We start from the raw sequence: 19,733 nt of genomic DNA, 5'->3' as shown, positions 1-19,733 counted from the left end.
CATAAAAAATCACTTAATATAAAGAAAACAAATACTCGTCTTTATTACCACACTAAATACTTCTGCTGGCAAATGCGTTTGAGGGTGCTTTTTATTTATGGATTTTTCACAATGCCAGAGAGCTTTTGTCTTTTTTAGTGCTTTGTATTTATAGCTGTGGGATGATCATTTTCTGGTCGGTTTCACATCGAGCTCTTTCAGAACTAGTTGGAGTAGTAATAGTTTCATACTGTTTATACTTTCTCCCCGAGTCCTACGTTAAATCTTTTTCACTCTATCAGTGACACTGCAGTATATTATACTATACATTCTTAGGCTATTAACTCTGGGCACTGCTAATGACTTCTTTTATATATATATACAGCACATAAAACATGTAAACGTTTCTTATTAAAGCAAGAAAATGCAAAACACAATCAATCCTATCACCAAGGGAAAAAAGAAAAGAGAGCTGGAGTTTTTTTTTTTTTTCCAAGTGAGATTGCAAGAAAGAGGTTTCTAAAAATCCCAGTATTGGGACACAAAGTAAATTATAAAAGAACCCTAAAGGGAGTGATTTTGTTTTCTTAAAAAACAGCTTGTTTGGTATTCCATTCCTACACTTTTTCTTAAAGTAACACATTTGAAAAAATCAACAAGAGCAACATAGCAGTTTCCTTGACTAGAAGAAAATGAGTCTTTGTGGGAAGGCAGGAAAGAAGCTGAGGAGGGAATCCCAGTGCCACCTTGACATCACTGTGCTCAGATACTTCTGAAGGAGCTCTGAGGAGTAGCTCACCTTGATGTTCTAGCATCTGAAAGCCTGTGAGGATTTAACCTGGAGGCGCTATCTGCAAAGTAGCTGGAAAACAAATGCTCTTGTAGGTGAAGTTTAACAACAAAAGATTTAAGGGAGCAGGGTGATTCAGAAATGCTCCCCCAGAATGAAGCAGTGAAACTGTTTAGAGCAAAAGCAGCCAGTATTTGCATCTTCACAGTGAGAGTGGCCTAATCCTGAAAAGTCTTTGGAAGCCACTGGCCTCCTGGCTTACTTCACATTTTGGCTTCCTTTACATTCCAGCTTTTTGATCAAACAGTATGATTTAGAAAACACCTTTCATGGAAGCTTAAACACCTATCCTGGCTCTTTTCAGGCCAAGTAGTCAACGGCTGTAGAAATGGGGTAAGGATGGAGGGGAGGGACGCCAGAGTTGAACAGAGGGATAAGATGAGAAGTCACGTGTAAAGAGAATCCGATAGAAGAGAAATAATTGGCAGAAAATGTCAGGAAAAAGAAAAGAAAGCTAGAATGGCAAGGGAAGTCAGATTTTTGCTAATGCCTAATCCATGCCTTGAAGTACAGAGCTGGAGGTATGGTGCGTAGAAAAATAAGCATAGTGCATTTTCTTTCTTTCCTTTTTTTTTTTATTGTAGAGTCAATTACAGCATGTCAATTTCTGGTGTACAGCACAATATCTCACAGTGCATTTTCTTAATGCACTAAGAGGGATTGAAGAAACGTTTACAAAATATTTGTTGAGGTTGCCCCAGCAGCATACTGACATCTGTATCTGGCTAGGTCCTTCCCTGCCCAGATTTACTCCCCGTGGGGCAACTGAAGGAGGAGGCACTGTAACAGGCTAGTTTTCTGTCTTTACAGATGTTCCTCTGCTTCCAGAAAGTGATGTCCTAGAGGAGGGAGGTCAGCAGACAGGAAGTGAGGCCAGTGTCAGGTTTCCATGCCAGGAGCAGGAACTCTGGGTACTTTGGAGGTTACCGCTGGTCAGACCCCAGTATAGCTCACTGAAACCGTCAGAAAGGCCAGCCCCAGAGCCATCTCATTAGCTCTCCATGGGGATGTTGATACCATGAACCCCTTCTGGTGGGAAGGGGCTGGAGAGAAACAGAGATGAAAGCCAAAAAAAAAAAAAAAAAAAAAAAGCATTAATGTTAAATAATTTTTTCCTACTTAAAATTTTTGCTTATCATTTATTATTCAGAGTTCTCTTCTTTAATTTTCCAAGCTAAGGATCTGTTGTACTGGCAGAGATACAGTTCCCAGAATAAAACTGGGCACTTTCTTAAAGGCTACACTTTCAAGGTTAATGCTATGGTGTATACCTTAGGCTTCTTGGACAATCAACGGAGAGCTAATCAGAGGATCTCTTGTCTCTAGGAAACCGAGAAGGAAAACAATCAGCTCTGTTCTCTCTGAGCTGGGGGAGTGAGCTATAATAATGGAGCACAAGAATACATTGGGAGCCAGCAAGCCCAAACACACAGGTTAGCACCGCCTGGCTGACCTAACTCACAGGTGCGCCGTTGCCAGGTAACGCGGGGCCTCAGGGTCCTTTCTGAAGGCCTGCAGTTGGGCTTGGAGAGGTGCGGGCACGGCCTGGGGCGGTTGTGGGGGGCAGGGCGGATGGAGTCACTCTCGGGGCAGCTGGCAGTGCGGCTGCTTCTCACCCATGTGGCAAGTGGAAACAAGCCGGGTTTGGCCCTGAATGGTCGTTCTTGCTCAGCCGCCTGTGCTGTGAAAGGGTTCTGATTAGCCGTGGCCGTGCGGGAGGAAGGAGAGGAAAGCCACGCTGTGTGTTACCGAAGGCGCGCCCTTAGAGACAGCGGACGCGTCTATATGCCCTTTATACGTTTCCGTTCTACAGTTCCTCTCAATCTTGGACAATTTTACAGAGCGCATTTTCACATTTGTGCAGAGTAAAATGATTTTTGGAAATAGCCACTGACTGGTTGAGAACACCCGGATTCTAGTCCCAAATTTGCAACTTTCTGCAACTCCAGTGTAAGCTGGAAGTCACTCCGTCATTTGAGATCACAGTGTGTTTGCTCAGATTTCTGCGTGTTGTGGAAAGCTCAGCATTTCCCTCAGTCTCTTTAGGAATTCTTGAAGATTTAGTTTTCTTTACATTCTATGACCCCTGCTTTCTTTTTGCACAAATTTAATCCAGATCTTGAGTCCCATGGTCCCTTGCATTGGGTCTGCATGTAAGCCTGCCATTTCCTCAATCATGTATTTGGCAAATTCCTAAATCTGAAACGCCTTGTTCCCAAATAATGCCAGATACATAAGGACCTGCTGTGTCCTCAGCTAATGTTGCTTTGTCTTTTAGTGGGTAATAAGAGCTACTGAGCATTTGTGTCCTCCTAGAGATCTGAGTTTCATTCCACTTAAGCAAGAAAAGCTCTAAGTGAATGGATGGGTGCCGCATGACTTTGTAATGCAGAATAGGTGGTGGTCCTGGCCTGGGGGTCATTTACAAAGACCAGCCCGATGTCTAAGAGCAAAATCCCTTTTAATTTCAGAGTCTGCATTCGTGGCTTAGTTAGGTTCAGAGAAGGGTGACTATTGGGAATCACCTGGCATCTCTGACCCGTGGCTGTCTTTACAGCTGTGTCTTTCCCAAGCACAGAGTCTTCGTTTTTCACCTTGGACACCCATCTGCCCCTGAATCTGTTTAGTGTGAAGAAAAGATGAGCTCTGTAACAAGGCTGTAGGAAAACCGAGAGCTTGAGGTGGAAGCAGAGGCAGCCAAGCTGCTTTGTCACCACCTGGAACCAGGCAGGCACACGGGGAGATGGTGAAGGCCAACCTTCCTACCCGAGGGCTATCATTCTCCTTTATACATTTGAGTCATGGTGAGAAGAGAAAGATTTATAGGCATTCTTTCAACACTTACTCAACAAATGTTTATTGAACACCTACCCTGTTCTGAGCTCTGCAGTGTATTCAGAAATCAGGGCTGCAGACAAGTCTTCCCTCCTTGCTGGTCTCCAACACTGCGCTGTTTAGCTGACCCTAGATCACATCCTCAGGATCAGTCTGTGTATTGATTGAATGCTTACATGTGTAAAGGCTCTTCCAGGACTGACATTGTCAATATTTGCCATGTCAACCTTCTGGAAATACTAATACGGTTTCCTTAACTTGGAGAGCCATTGTCTAGCTGCCTTGGACAGTTCCAGGTTACTCTTGTTGTCTTGGCAAAAATATTAGTAGCATGTGTCTTTTTCACTCTCATATGTGTCCCAGTTTGAATGATAAAAGATGTCACCTTATTTTTAACATGGCTCTTAAATCTCCCACCAATTGAGAATAAGTCCTCTGGGGCCAATTCCAGCTTTGTCTCCGTATGCCAATATGAACTTGGCTGAGCATCCGGTTTCCCCAGGGTTGAATATGCTCATTGAAATAATGGTGTTTTGTGGACAAATATTATCTACTTCCTCCCTAGTACTAACACTCACAGCCAGTGTTCGTCACATCAGTCAAATTATTTCGATGTGTTTCTCTCAGAGTAAGGTGGGATAGCTGGATGCTGGAGGAGCCTTGATGCTATTCTAAGTTTGGGCTTCCTGCTGGGCAAAGGAGAGTGGCAGGGTTTGTCCATCAGTGAATGACGTGCCAAGTATTTGCTTCAAAAAAGCATATTGTAATAATTCAGGTGAGAAGAACTGGGAACATTAGCAAGGACTTTGGAGAGTTATATCTATACGTCTGGGAAGTCTCAAAATGAACATCTCCTTGAGTTCGGTGGGAGAGAATAACTTCTGTTCCAAATGAGTTTCAGTCAGGTTCCTATCTCCTTGACTCCAGTCGCCATTGGTATAGCATTTCCTTGCTTCTCATCTTTCAATACAGTTTGGTGTGTGCTATCAAAAAAAAAAAAAAAAAATCACAGCATCCCAGGGAAGGATGTCTTTCAGTGATGAATCAAGCGATTCCCATGTGCTAGTTTATAAATTGTTAACCGCTTTGGGATTCATAGGGATGAAAGATGCACAATTCATAACACGAGGTTTACTATTTTATTTACTCTTGTGATGCTGAAATCACATTCTTTCCTCGTGATGGAATTGCCGAGTCCCTTTTTAATTTGTGGGCAAGTACCTTAATAAAAGCTTCGGTGTTGGAGGGTCTGGCTACTCAAATGTGGGTGTTGTGTGAATGAAACAGTACGATCCTTTTGTTGTTACACAAAGGCTTTATTCTCTTGCTCACGAGCGTCCTGCAGGCTTATGATGACATAATGATGTAGATTCTATTAAAGTGTCTTAAAACACCACCGCTGTAGGCTCTGCACAGTCTTCTCCTCCAGCAGCCCTAGGGTCTGTGTGTGGCATTATTGTTATGTTTCCAGGTAATCACGTGTTTCCAGCATCCAAAAATATCAACAACTTGGCACTTAGGAAAGTTTCAGCTTCCCGCTTGATAGAACCTTTAGAATTCTTCACTTTGCTGCTTTGTAGAGACAGTGAGCTTTGTTTGCTTGATTGATTGATTTTAACTAAAAGAGGGTGGATCTCTTCTTGGCAGCAAGGTTTAGGACAGTTCTTTGTTTTTTGAAATTTTTGTCCTATGTCATCTCTGCCTCAGATGGACTATGGGAAGCCATGGATTTGTGTGTGGACTGGGGTTCGAGTTGTTTCCGACCTGATTATTTCACCAGTTCGCTCTTCTTTTCCTGGAACTGATGTTCTCTACTCAGCATTGTGGGGCCACAGCAACATTTGAACTTTTGGTTGTGAGAGCAACGTCATGATAGCTGTGAGCTTCTTCTTTTTTTTTTTTTTTTTTTTCTCTTTTATTCGTTTCTTCTGGGGGAAAAGTGCTTGCCTGCCTTTCAGCTGTTGACAAATAGCAATAGCAGGAAAGGAAGAGGGAGCTACAGACAGATGGTCCCAGAGGCGGCAGGGTGGCTGCCCCGCACGAGGTATCTCACATGACCTCCCTAGAACAGAACCTGGGGGCACAGATGAACTGAAACCAGAATTTTACATCTTAATATGCTCTTACCAATTTGGTTACATGTTTCTATTTTATTAGGATATTCATTTGTTTTCTTATCCAGACTCAGTTTGGAATTTCTAAAAATGTTCTGTTGGGAATATAGAAAGTCTTTCTAGAAACTGTAATTTCCCCGCCTTCCATCCCTAGTGCAGCGAAGTGTGACTTTTTTTTTTTTTTTTAATCTTTCTACTTGACAGGAGAAGCAAGTGAAGGGACGCTAAGACATAACTAATAACTGTCTTTGTATGTATGGAAAACCCTGGCGTAAGATAAGGAGGGCTAGCAATTATGTCTTCTTTGAGGGCAGAAATGGACTTCAACCAAACTGAAGGATTAGAGTTAGGTTTAGGAACGCCCTTTCTATCCGCGCCAGCCCACTCCGGACGCTGGGCTTTGTGGGACCTAGTTTTGTGGATGCCCCTTGCTCTTGTTGCCGGCGCTGCTCAGGTTATAATTGTTTCAGCAAAGGGCAGACAACCCACCCATTTGGAATGACTTAAAGATACAGGATTTGGGGTGTTCAGACATGTTATTTTGCGGATCAGAAACTAAGTGTGATTTTCCCTCGAGTCGGTTGTCTGATACCCAGACAAGAACCCCAGGTCTTAAGCCCCAGCACCGAGGTATTTCTGGTTCAGCAGACTCTGGGGTGGTTCTCAGAAGCAGGAGATCAAGCCAAAGATTCTGGAGGCTTCTCCCAACAACTGGGTAATTGAAACTGAAAAAAGAGTATAGCTTTACAAACCTTGAAATTATAGTTATTATATCAAAATGGAAATTACTTTTGTATTTCTTCAAAATGTGTGTGGCCTAAATTTTTTACATTTTTTTTTCCAAGTTTTTTTTTAAATTTACCTAGTGACATGTGGTTACCTTTGCTTCCTCTCCTTTTTATTATTAGGATTTTTTGCATTAAATTTGCCTCGGGGTATAAAGTGAAAATGTTTGCTTGTTGCTTTGGAAACTTTCTGTGGTTGTTCAGAATGTCACCAAATCACTGCCAGGGTAATAGGGCTGCTTTAAATAGAGTCATGTAGTTATTAAAGCTCTGACAAATGCATTGGAGTTTTATCACTTGTGATAAATGTTTCATTTCATTGAGATCCATTCTAATTCTGGAAATTAAGTGCTCACCCAAGAGAGGGACATGACATCTTTCTGAACCACAAAAAAGGGAAAAATTTTTGTTCCCTGAAAAAGGAAATCTTCCCAGTACTGGTTTCCCAAAGGCCTGCTAGTCATCTTAGGGATAAAGAGCTGTGTTCTTTTACTTTTCTTTTTAAAAATCTCTGCAGGGTGTAAGCAATGCATACCTCTGTGCCTCTTTCTGATTGTGTGAGGGGCTGGGCTTTGGAAGGATGGAACGAATCCTAGGACATTAGAATTGGAAGGGATTTTAGCACCCACGTGGTCCAGTCTCTTCATTTCACAGATGAGAAATACAAGGCCTGGAGAAATACAGGGATTTGTCCAAGACCATGCAGCTATTAAATGAGAGAAACCAGTCTTGAAACCGGTTTCTGGTTTATTACCATTTTTATTTATGTAGTTTTTTTCTTTTAAGTGTGTTTTCTTTATACTACAGATTCTAGAGAGTAGGAAAAATACTGTTGCCATTAGGCAGAAGCAAATAGAGACACCGTGAGGTCAAGGGATTCAAGGTCAACAGACGTGCAATAGCAGAACCTGTAACAGCAACACACACACACACACACACACACACACACTTACACTTAGAGAAGCCAGCAACACACACACACACACACATACACACTCTTAGAGAAGCCAGCAACACACACACACACACACTTAGAGCAGCCAGCAACACACACACACACACTCTTAGAGAAGCCAGCAACACACACACACACACACTCTTAGAGAAGCCTGCATGTCAGTTTATAGTAAATTTGGGATGAAAGTGTGGGTTTTTAGGAGCACCACCACAGATTGAGACAATCACCAATTGTATTCCCCCGACCTTCTGCCCGAGAGCGGTTATTATAAACTGAGCTATGCAAATCCTACACATTGAAAAGGAGATAGAAGTGCATTTTCCTCTTGTCCCTAGAACCCCTCCCAGGTACCTGATCATCACCTACCACAGTGAAGATAATCGTCTTCCCTGTCTTTGCTGAGCTGTCTGCCTGCTTATCTCTATAATTTTGCAACTTTTATTTGGCAGCTCTGATAAAACAGGAGAGAAACAAACATTAGATCTATTCCTTTGAAACAGTTGCTCTTCTCTGTCCAGACAGCCGTTCTAAACACTAAGCACGGACAACAGAAAAGATTACACGGATAAAGGGATCATGCGTGATGTTCAGACCTAAGAACTGACAGAATTGCTTGGTGTTTCACTTGAACATAAGACTATTTTGTGATGCGTCTGCTTGGACTGGCTTTGCCTCTGAGATAACTCTCTTGAGATGACCTCGATTTTCAGCGCAGAGCCCTACAGGGTTATGTCGCTGCTGCAGAAAGCCTACGGGAGTTTAACCCCTCTCCCCCTGCCCCCTGGCCGGCAGACATGTGTGAAGAATATTCTCACATTGGCATATTCCTCAACTCATTTCTCAAGCTTCTGAAAGTCATGATTACTTTGTTGTCTCTACTTTATGGGTATTGATGTAAGGCCAGAGTTGGAATTGGGACAGATCCTAGCTTAATTTCAGTTAGTTATCAATAATATTTGTTGAGTTGCCTACAATAAACCAGGCATTTCACATAGTTCCCTTCCTTCCTTCCTCCCCTCTTTCTTTCTTCCTTTCCTTTTCTTTCTTTTTCTCTTTCCTTCCTTCCTTCCTTCTTCCTCCCTTTCTCTCTCTTTCTTTCCTCCCTCCCTCCCTTCCTTTTCTTTTCTCTTTCTCTCTCTCTTTTCTTTCTCCCTCCCTCCTTCCCTTTCTCTTACAACTCTGAAGTTAGATATTATTACTCCCACTTAAATGAAAGCTCAGAAAGATAGCTTGGCCACACTCCCACAGGTAGAGTCAGATCAGATGTAAGATGACCATGTATCCCAGTTGCCCTGGATAATGATCAGTATGTCTTCATTTCACTCTCCATCCGGGGTTTGGTCAGTACATTGTAAGGTCATCCCAATTCATTAGCACCAGAATTGATCCGAAGCAAAATTGTGAAGGCGGAGGAGCTTGTCTTTGGGCCTTTCCTGTATCATCTGTCAGGCCATCTCCAGGGGGAATGTTCCTGGGAACCTGACTTTCTGTCCTTGGGGTCTTTAAACCTCTGTGCTATCCTCACTTACTCTATCTCAGCTGGTGAAATGATGGTGCATCTCTATTCCTGTTGACTTCCATCCACAAGCAGCCGAGAGTTCGCAAATTTTGCTCCACAAGCCTTGGTCCAGCCACCGCCTTCTCTGCAGAATGAGAGGAAAGCTTCTGCTTTACTAAGGCAGTTACTAAGATCATCTCTTGCTGCTGCACCATTATGTAATTTCTTCCCCGTGCTTCCACAGAACTTTGTATATGGCTTTCCCTCTTTGATTTATAATATCGTGTGGTAATTACTTGCTTATATTTCTATCTCTCCTGCTACAATATTATGAAATTGTGAAGAGCTAGGATAGCGTTTTGTTAATGCGTTCTCAGCACCTAGCGATGTCCCTGGAATAAAATAGTCAATGGAAGCTTAGGGAGCTAAGATTTTCTGCTGCTTTCCCTTGCTTTCTCAGTTCCTGTAACTTTCTGGTTGTTGACTCTTGTCTAGGACTTTTGGTCATGAACTTTGTTTTTCCTCCCAACTTCTGACGGTTCTCTGATTCCTCACCATCTATTGTGTCTTCTCTTTTACTGTATTTCCTAGTATTTATATTGTTATGATGTATATTTCTTCCTAGTTTTGAATCTACAGTGTAACCTGCCTTTGTCGTAGTTATACCCAAAATTTAGTCCAGATAAACGCAGCTTGCCTGTTTGGCCTGCTTTGACTTCTGATATCTGTTCAAATTCGAATCACCTTTTTTTTTCTATTTGCAAGATCTAATTGGAGTTCGAGGACATGGATCTGAACTCTAATTTTGGATCCTTCCAGCTGCATGGACTTGTACCTTAGCCTCTTTGAACTCACATTCCATGTCTGTGAAAAAGAGATAAATAACAATATCTTCTTCAGTATGAATGAGATACTATACATAGAAGAACTTTGCAAATCAACACGAACCTGTTTCTGCCACATGCAAAATTAGTGCTTTGTGCCAATCGAAAAGAGGTTCTTAAACACAAAAATCCTTCTCAAACTTTAATAACAAACTCTCCTAAGGCGAGGAGCGAGAACATTAGGATTTGGCATGTCACCTTGGAAAGATAGCCAGCTCTGGACTAGATCATCTTTGGAACCAGCGGGAACTGCTGTTTTATAGTTTGCTAAATTTAGATACGTGAGACACATCAAATTAAAAGTTGAATGTTCTCTAAACTTAGTGTTTGTAAATTATTTTAAATCAGTTTCTTAGAATTTTAAGCAGTTCTGGATGGTTAAGCCTGCCAATGTGTTTGCTACAACATATAATGTGTACAAAAATTATAGACTCTGGGCTGTCTCACCCGTTAATGTTGGTCTGAAATAGCCTTTAGAAACAAGTGAAAAACAGACAGGAGAAGTCAAGGAGTCAGACACAGCCATGCCTGTTTTGAGTGAAGTCTTGGCACTAAAACTTCAGATGAATGGGACTAAAAACCTTAGAGAATTTGGTCACTTGGAGTATGAAAGTATTTTCCAAATTTTCTTTATTTCATACTCAAAATACTGCAGCCTCGTTTCAGTTTTATAAAATAGGGAGCTCACAATATTGATATTTTCTATAAAGGAATAATATTATTTTTAAGAATATTACTCATTTTTTCTTTGTGGGAAGATTTCAGATTGTGGTCAAGGGAATTGCTCCTAGGAAATATTGAATGAATGAGAAAGTCTGGCACTACCAAGTATAATTAGAGATATCAAGATGCTATATTTATGCTAATTTAGAGAGTCTGAATTGTTCTCTAATTTTTGTGTTTTAAAAAAATTCTTTTGGATGTTGGTCCTTCGTCAAAAGTGCATTTGAAATGAACTCTAAGCTGAAGTGGTTTAAAAGGTTTGAAATGTGGGGGCCAATAGACGTGGTGTTATAAATACCTTTTGTGGCGCGGATGTGACTAATACCTTTCACTCTGCTACACTGTTTCATGAGTCTAAAACCTTCCTCCTGGTAATGATGTGTTGCTTCAGGCTGGCTAAGAGCTTGTGTGATGTTTGGAAAGTACTCCACTAAAGATCTGTGGATTGCTGGAAGCTCTGTGCTCTGTTCAGAATGGTCACAGGGAATAAGAGAATTGCGAGGCTGACGGCGCTCCATGCAACTTGAGGAGCTTTCAAAAATTTGTTTTTTTTATTTAATCCGTGCTTCAGCTAGTCCTCATGGTATTGATACATTCTTTTAGCAGGAAACCAGTTGAGCATGATTGATGGAAAATAACTATACAAATTTAAGGAAGGCTATACTGGAAGATACAATGCTACAGTCAGGAACTGGCCAGCTTTTTCTGTAAAGGGCTAGAGAATGAGTATTTTTGGCTTCAAAGGCCATATCATCTCTGTTACCACTGCCCACTTCTGCTGTTGTAGTGAGAGTGGCCGCAGACAGTATGTAAACAAATAAGCATACTGGTGTTCCAATAAAACTTTATAAAAAGAGGCAAGAAGGCAGATTTAGACCACAGGTTATAATTTGCTCACGCCTGTTCTACGCAGTAGCTTTGCCATTGCTTTAATTTTTTTAACCTATTTTTCTCCGTGGAGAGGATTCAGACCAACAGAGGAAATCACAGAGAAGTTAATTGTCAAAACTCAAGATAAGGGCTCAGGCGTAGTCCTGTAGCTGAAGAAGTTTCTTTGGGGGAGAGTAAGTGATTTCCTCTCTAATCCTACTGACTTTATTCAGAGCAAATAAACAGCTGAGGTGAGAAATTAAACTACAATGACATTATAACCCTTTCCTTCTTGGATGAGTCTCAAAGCCCATCCTCTGAATGTAATTACTGAAGAGCTGACCACATATGGATGGATTGTCTAGAACTAAACAGAGACGAGCTTCAGAATGTGGGAAAAATGTAGTCAGATTCTAGGACTGAGCCATCACTATGCCAGCTAGCTGAGGGCTCACGTTAACCCCACCTCCTTTTCCTGTGGCTTATTACATCTAACCATTTTCCTGCTTGTTTCCACATCTAGAGAAAGAAAAAAAGGTGGGAGGGGGTGGGGAGAACAGCTGAAACAAATAATTAAGGATGACCTTGGAAGAATAGAGTGTGGAGTGGCAAAAATGGTTAAAAGAAAAGAAGGAAATAAACAATTTGAGACAAATCTGACTCTAAGCGAAAGTTCTAAATAAGTGGAGTTATCTTGGCGTTATTGCTGCCGCCTCTTCTGACTCTGCACCACCATTTTCAGCACCCACGGCATCAGTGCCGCTTGATGGACCCCAAAACTTCTCCCTGCCTTCGACGAGGCTGGCATCTCCAGGCTTCTCTTTTCTTTCTCCTCTTTCCTCTCATCAGAATTTTCAGAGAGTCTCAGTCTTCAGCTTCTAGGAGGACGGGGAATTTGTTAGAACTAATTTTTATGCTTATGTGGGGATAATTGATCTGTAATTTGTATCATTCAGAAAGTGCAGGGAGATAATTTTAAGTGGAGACAAATTCTGTGGTATCCGTCAAATGACACCAAATAAGCCATAACCTGTTTTGCTTTTTGTCGGAGCAAGCATCTGTTGCCAGTCTTGATTACCAACACAGAAACACAAACTGTGAAACTGCTGTTGTCCAGGAGTCAGCTGATTCTCTAGACTTTGAAGATCACCCTTCATTTTAATATCTAAATACAGTGATTTGAGACTCCACTCCACATCAAGATGAAAATACCCTTGCTCTTCCTGTGCATTCTAGAGGGTAGAAACTTCTTGACTGATCTCACAGCTCCTCACACATCACTTGCTGTTCTTTCCTAGGGAACTCCCTTTCCCTTGCTGGTCCGCTCTCCTCCATGATGGACACCATCCTGATTTCTTCACTCCCCGCTGAGTAACTGCAGTCATGGTCTTGTGTATGGCAGACTTTTCCCAAAGTTTTGAAATAATGGTGGGCAGTTACAAATACAGTCGTACCACGTAGACATCAACTTAAATTTAATACCAGGTATTAAAGTCTCAAAAATTAAACAATCATTCAGTCATTTCTGAAAATAGGATGTTAGCTTTCTCTCTCCTTAGGATTCCAGCCTTGGTACTAGGGCTCTTTCTTCCTCTTTTCCTATAAAGGAAGAACCTTCTCCCAAATGAATTATACTCTCACCCTGAAAGGAAAAAGCAGATGCAGTCAGTTCTTGTGTTATAATAACAGCAGATTTCCTCTTCTCCTTCTGTATTTATTGATTGACAATGCGGTAATCTCCTAATTACAAATGCAGTCACCTTTTCTCAGTTCTACATGTAACCTTTAGCATTTTGAGCTGTTTTATTCTCTCCTTGAAGTTTTTTTGTATTTTTGACTTTCATGACATGGTACTTGGCTTGGTTAGTTTAACTCATTGAGCGCATTTCTTTACCATTTCATTTCTTGAGGGTTTTTTTTTTTTTTTTTTTTTTTTTATTCTGGTAGCCAGGCCCAAGTCTTATAGGTTAAAATATGAGCTGCAGACTGGGAATGTCAGGAAAGTTTTACAGTAGGAGTCAGGGAGGGAAATTTTTAATGAATTAGGGAAATTATAAAATCTGTCCATTCATCTCTAACCACTCCCACTTTGATTACAAATACACAACAGCATAGATTTGACTATTTATCTACTTTTAAAATAATAGGCTCTACTGATTGTTTCTGTGCTTTATCTCCTCTTCACTTGCCTGTTTACCAGTGTATAAAGCATTCAGTCATTCAAGCTGGAAATACTGCATTGTCATTGAAGTACTTACCTTCCTTGTCCTTGAGATTTCAGTGACAACGGGGTCCTTATCACGTGTTAATTCCTGGCTTCTCTCACTTCTCTCTTGTCCTTTGTGTCCATTGCCAGCACCCTAGTCCAGTCCTGTATTACCTTCCACTTCTCCAGTTACCTCTGGAGACACAACATAAAATTTTCCTATTCTCCCAGTAGTGAATAAATGAAACGAGGGAATCCTTGGAACTCAGTGAGCATGGTATTGTTTCACTACAGAATTTCAGTATTACCCAGGCATTCTATTACTTTTGATGCGATTAAGTCTGACAAATATTTTTAATGGGATATAGCAGAATTTATCTGACCTTCTCTTCAATGAATTGGTGAGCCTAGAGTTGTGCTCTGCTGGACTTCAGGGTGCTAGGTCTAGTGTGGCAGTGGATGGGATGACACTCAGCTGCCAGATATGGGACAAGCTGATAACAAAACAGCACATAATTGCTATGGCATATGTTAAAATTATATTTTATATAAAACATAATAACATAAAGTTATTTGCCTCCATAGTCTACAGAATACACTTGCTTAGAAAATAAGGATGATGGGTTATGTTAAATCAGATCCAGTTTTCCTGGCCCTAAGAGCATGTCTGACAATGTGGCCAGAAGAGGTTAGTGCATGGTATGTAGTCCTTGGTGGAGATGTCTTTGTGCTTCTTGGCAGCTCTGCAGATAATCTGCCCGTATACATCTGGTGTATTGCTGTGAACTGTTGTGCTCATAGCTTCTAAAACACCTGTTCCTTGTTAATTTCCTTGCTGAGAAACAAATAAGCTTAACTTTTATCTTACCCACATATTTTTGATGTATCTTAGTGATCCTAGGTCAGTCTACTCAGTCACAGATTATTACAGCACCCGTAAAATAAAAAGACATCCCTAAGATACCAAGCTAGACAGTAGCAAAGCCCAGAATAGAACCTGGGTGTCCCATTTTGTTCAGTGATTTTTTTTTTTTTATAATTGTGTCTGGAGATGGGGAGGTGAGTGGGGAAAATAAAATAATGCAACATGTGGGAAAACTGAAATGTAGAAATTGACTTTCATGGAGGAGAGGCAGTGGTGGAAGATAGCACATTGAGAAACAGAGACAAAGGACAGAAAATGGGAAAAGTGAGTGTAATAAAAGAGAAGTATCCAATATAGAAAAGTAAACAGTGTGACCTGTAAACCACGTTGAAGTCAGTGAAGTCTCTTCAGGTTTCATGAGAATTTTTCAAAAGGCAATCTTTTAACTACCTCGATTTCTTTCAAGGGCTTTGTTTTCCCCCCGTGAAACTAGGAAGTAATAAAAAATTTTCTTGACTGCAGTTCCATGTCTGATTTAAATGGCATGGCTTGACTCATCTATAATTGCCTGATGGTTTTCCATCAGGGTCAGTGCAGAGTAAAACAGGCTTTTTGACCAGGAGAGCCACACCTCTTGAGTCAGCGACTCTCTGGACCCTTCGGGATAATCGGAGTTCAGCACAGGCCTGCAGGATTCTCCTCCTCCTTTTCTCCTGTGCTTTATACATTTCCTCCTATAGGGCTTTACTCTGAGGACAGAAGCAGCACTCTGAGCGTGCTTACTCTCTATGAAAATAATCTGTGTTGTACACAAGATATGCCCATATAGGCAGGGATTGGTGAGTTTTCTCTGAGAAGGGCCAGATAGTAAAATATATTTGTGAACCATACTTAACATTTGTGGGCCAATGAACAGTTGTAGCTACTCAGCTTTACCAATGTCATGCAAAAGGTACAAAGGTTTACAGTACATAAATGAGTGGGTATAGCTCTGTTCCAACAAAATTTTACTTACAAAAAATTTCACGCCCATTTGAAATGATCAAATCTGAGGAGCGAAAAGAAACCAGAGCGAAGAAAAGTGAAGGGAGCTTAAGGGATTTATGGTATACAGTCAAGGGGGTTAATATATGCATAATGGGAATTCCAGAAGGAGGAGAGAGAGAAGGGGGGACAGGTAGCCTATCTGAAGAAACAATGGCCCAGAACTTCCCAAATTTGAGGAAAGGAATGAAGATACAGATTTAAGAGCTCAATGAATCCAATTACGAAAAACCCAAAGAGACTCACATCAAGACATGTTATAATCGAACTGTCGAAAGTCACAAGGAGAGAATCTTAAAAGCAGCAAGAGAAAAGATCATGTACAAGGAAACTCCTGTAAGACTATCATCAGATTTCTTAGCAGAAGCCTTGCTGGCCAGAAAAGGGAGGAATGACATGTATTAATCTTAGCAACATTATGCTGTGTGAAATAAGCCGGTTACAAAAAGATAAATACTGTATGATTACATTCATATGAGATATCTAAAGTAGTCAAATTCATAGAAATAGAAAGCAGAATGGTAATTGTCAGGGACTAGGGGAGTGGATCATGGGGAGTTGGTGTTCAGTGGATTGTAGAGTTTTATTTTTGCAAAGTGAGAAGATTCTGTTCAATTGCATAGCAATGTAAATATAGTTAACACTGTTGATCTGGACACTTTAAAACGGTTAAGATGATAAATTTTATGTTATATGTGGGTTTTTTTTTTTTTAAATCAGTTTTTTAAAAGCAGATCATGGACACGAACTGGCCCAAGGGCTGTAGTTCACCAATGTTTGCACAGGATCAGTCATTTTTGAAATAGAAGGGGAAGTGAAAGAGGAGTGCTTTTCTATGTTTACCAGGAAACATGAAAAAAAAAATAGTTTTGTAATTCTAAGTTGCACTAGGGTTAAAGACGGAGCATTTGATTGAACATTCTGTAATTGAACGAGATATATATATATATATATATTATATATATATATATATCTTATTAAATGAAACTTCTGGCTGCAGACTTTTTTTTGGCTGGTAGGTCAGAGTGAATATTTGGAAATTGAGAGGAGAAAAAGTTGTTGCTTTGGTAATTTCAAACTCCAGTTTTCTCTCATTTTCCCCAAAGCCAGTGCTTGATACATCCTGGTCCATGGAGGGGTTCTGTCATCCATCAGATTCCTCCTTTACACAGGAAGAGCACCAGTTTAGGATGGAAAAGGCACAGGCTTCATCCCACTGAAGTTCTGTGATTGTGGGAAGCTCAGTGTCTTGCATGTATTAGAATGGTGTCAGTATTTTCATAAGACATGCAGATTACAGTACCAGAAATGTTATTTAGAAGACCTTACATCCCTCCTCAGATAGTCCTTGAGAATACATTCCTAGAAGTGGAATTTTGTGCCACATCTTTTTGTGCATATCCCCAGCTTTCTCGGAAAGGTGGACTCTAGACATTATCATCAGAGTCAGGGAGTAGCTGCTTCCCAGAAAATGTTCCCTCCGCTCTTGTCACACAACACTTAATCCAGACTAGTTAGTTTTGAAACAGTGGTACGGTTCCTGGATGGAACCGCACACTCGGTGCTTTATGACACCTTTAAGTAGGCGTGTTCAAGCTTCCGTAGCAGAAGCAGGGGGGGCAGTTTATGAAATGGTGCCACGGTGGTCTCAGAGCGTTCTTCTGCTTCAACAGACTGCCCCCACTGAACCAGAGAGGCCGTTTGTTAAAACGCTTTTATGAAGGAAGCATCTTGGAGAAGTGGAGTAGTCAGAGAACACAGCTTTAAAAAAAAGAACCTGATGAACACTGTTGTCTCAAAAAAATACCATGAGACTCAGGAACTTGGTAGCACAATCCTCAGCCAGTACACGAGGCTCTTTCCTCCATGTGATCCTGGTGGAGATGTGCTCTGTCCTCCTGTGAGCACAGAAGGAAAGAGAAACGTCAGTTCCTTTATTACTGCTTCTCTTTCCCGCTTGGCCATCAATTAGAATGACTGGATGTAGTCCTTTAGCAATTGCTTTCCATTGAAAAATGGTAGCTATGGACACATACCTGAATTCGCCAGCAATGTCAGATATTTCTACAGATCCATAAAACATCACCAAGTAGCAGAATGAGTATAATCACAAAATCCCTAATAAGAGCAAAATATGAGGGGAATTTTGTCTTTAGCCATTTGCTTCTTGCTACTCACATCTTCTTTGGTAATCAGCGCCATGTTTTTTAGGGGCTTTAATCTATGATTGCTGATTTAAAGCAAAGGAAACGATTTCTCTAACCCCATAGTGATTTGGAATATTTGGGTTTGAACAGAAGATTTCCAAGTAGCTGCCAGTTCTTTCAGGGGGTTCATTTCTAGCACATCTTTCACCGGAGTGCTTCTTGTGGGAATGCCATGCTAATTGGAATGTTTACAATATGGCGCTAAAGTGGTAAAACAGGGCTCGAAATTACAGTTATGCCACGATTACATCTGTGTTAAAATAGGTATGCCTGTGAGCAGAGACTGGGAGGGAATAGCCCCAAGGTGAAATTATTCATTATGTTCTTGGCAGGAAATTGACATGATTTTTGACTTTCAAAATCTCTTTAATGTTGCTATCAATAGTGCTTGTTATCATTTTAAAAAAGCTTCATAATAATAATGTTAATAATAAACACCTTATTTGAGATAGGATCAGGTTATCATCAAGCCCTAGAAGGTTGTGCCCAGACAGAAAATGTCCAGAGTCAGTGAAATTACAAACAAATGTGAACAGCTGATCTTGGATGGCTAGCTTTTACATTTGCAAGGAACAAAGGAAATACGTCCACCACCTACTATTACAGTCTTTTCCAAAAAGAAAGACTGTTTCAACAACAAGCAGTTATACTTAATGAAGCGTCAGAGTCAACCAGGGTGTTAATGATGAGCACCGAACATCATCACGGGCCTGAGGGCACCTGGCTTGCGATGCCGTGTTTGCTGAATAGCGTGTTGCATCTGAACTTGTGGTCCTGATGGCTTCTACCGGTGCCTCCTCTCGTCAACGCTGTCAGTTGCATCCCCAACACCTATTCTCCTTCTTTTTTTTTTTTTTCTTTCCTAATAGGAATCCTCTCCCATTTAAAAGTTATCCATCCATTCTGTTTCCAGTTGTAGAATGGGACTGAAATTTACTCTGAGTCAATGATGTTATGATAGTCTTTTTGTAGCTATTTACGTGTCTAAAAGCTAGGCGTGTGACCTAATTTGACTGAATAGAAGGACTTACATACACATCTGCTATGTAGGGTGACAGTGACTGTGTGTCTTGGTTTGTCTAAGACAGTTTAGCTGTACGCCTTATTTTCTTGGTAGAACTATAACAGTGCCCCCTTTCATTCTTAAGATCATGTAGTTTCGGAAGTAAATTACAGGCATACCTCGTTTTATTGCACTTTGTTTTAGTACTCTTCACAAATACTGTGTTTTTTACAAATTGAAGGTTTGTAGCAACCCCATGTTGAGCAAGTCTGTCTGCACCGATTTTTCAGCAGCATTTTCTCATTTTGTGTCCCTGTGTCACATTTTGGTAATTCTCACACTATTTCAAACTTCTTCATTATTATCATATTTGTCATGGTATCTGTGATCAGTGATCTTTGATGTTACTGTCGTAACTTGCTGAAGGCTCAGTGATGGTTAGTGTTTTTCAGCAGTAAAGTATTTTTCAATTAACGTATGTACATTGTTCTTTTAGACATAATGCTATTGCACACTTAATAGACTACAGCATAGTGTAAACATAACTTTTATATGCACTGGGAACCAAAAAACTTCTGTGACTTGCTTTACTCGCTTTATTGCGATATTTGCTTTACCGTGGTGGCCTGAAACTGAACCTGCAATGTCTTTGAGGTGTGCCCATATGTGTTCATCCTTATTATAAACTGTATTTGGGAGAGACACCTTTCTTCCTCTCTCCCGCTAAGTATAAACAAAAATTCATATAGCCCTGTTTACAGTCATCTTGAAAAATGGGACTCCCGGCTTAGAATGACCCTGATCCTGAGGTCTGGGAAGTAAAAAGACTAAAAGAAATTCAATTCTTGAAGACACGGTTGAGTGGTTGTTGATTGCATAATACCTGGATCCTGTCCTACCCTGGACTTCTAC

At 40.7% G+C, this 19,733-nt stretch overlaps 1 long non-coding RNA gene across 13 annotated transcripts in view; it reads left to right on the top strand.

The window, feature by feature from the left end:
- The window catches only part of LOC116658215, a 309,670-nt gene that overhangs the window by 108,403 nt on the left and 181,534 nt on the right, over positions 1-19,733 (top strand). The window contains exon 5 of one of the 13 annotated variants that reach the window (XR_004313449.1): positions 2,156-2,308. The exons of 11 other annotated variants lie outside the window; for them this stretch is intronic. This is a non-coding gene — a long non-coding RNA (uncharacterized LOC116658215). The remainder of the gene's footprint in view (positions 1-2,155; positions 2,309-19,733) is intronic. One more of the 13 variants, XR_004313448.1, reaches the window with a different exon arrangement.

Source organism: Camelus ferus, chromosome 20, assembly GCF_009834535.1.
Source record: "Camelus ferus isolate YT-003-E chromosome 20, BCGSAC_Cfer_1.0, whole genome shotgun sequence".
Lineage (NCBI taxonomy): Eukaryota > Metazoa > Chordata > Mammalia > Artiodactyla > Camelidae > Camelus > Camelus ferus.
This window is presented reverse-complemented; position numbering and strand designations above follow the sequence as displayed.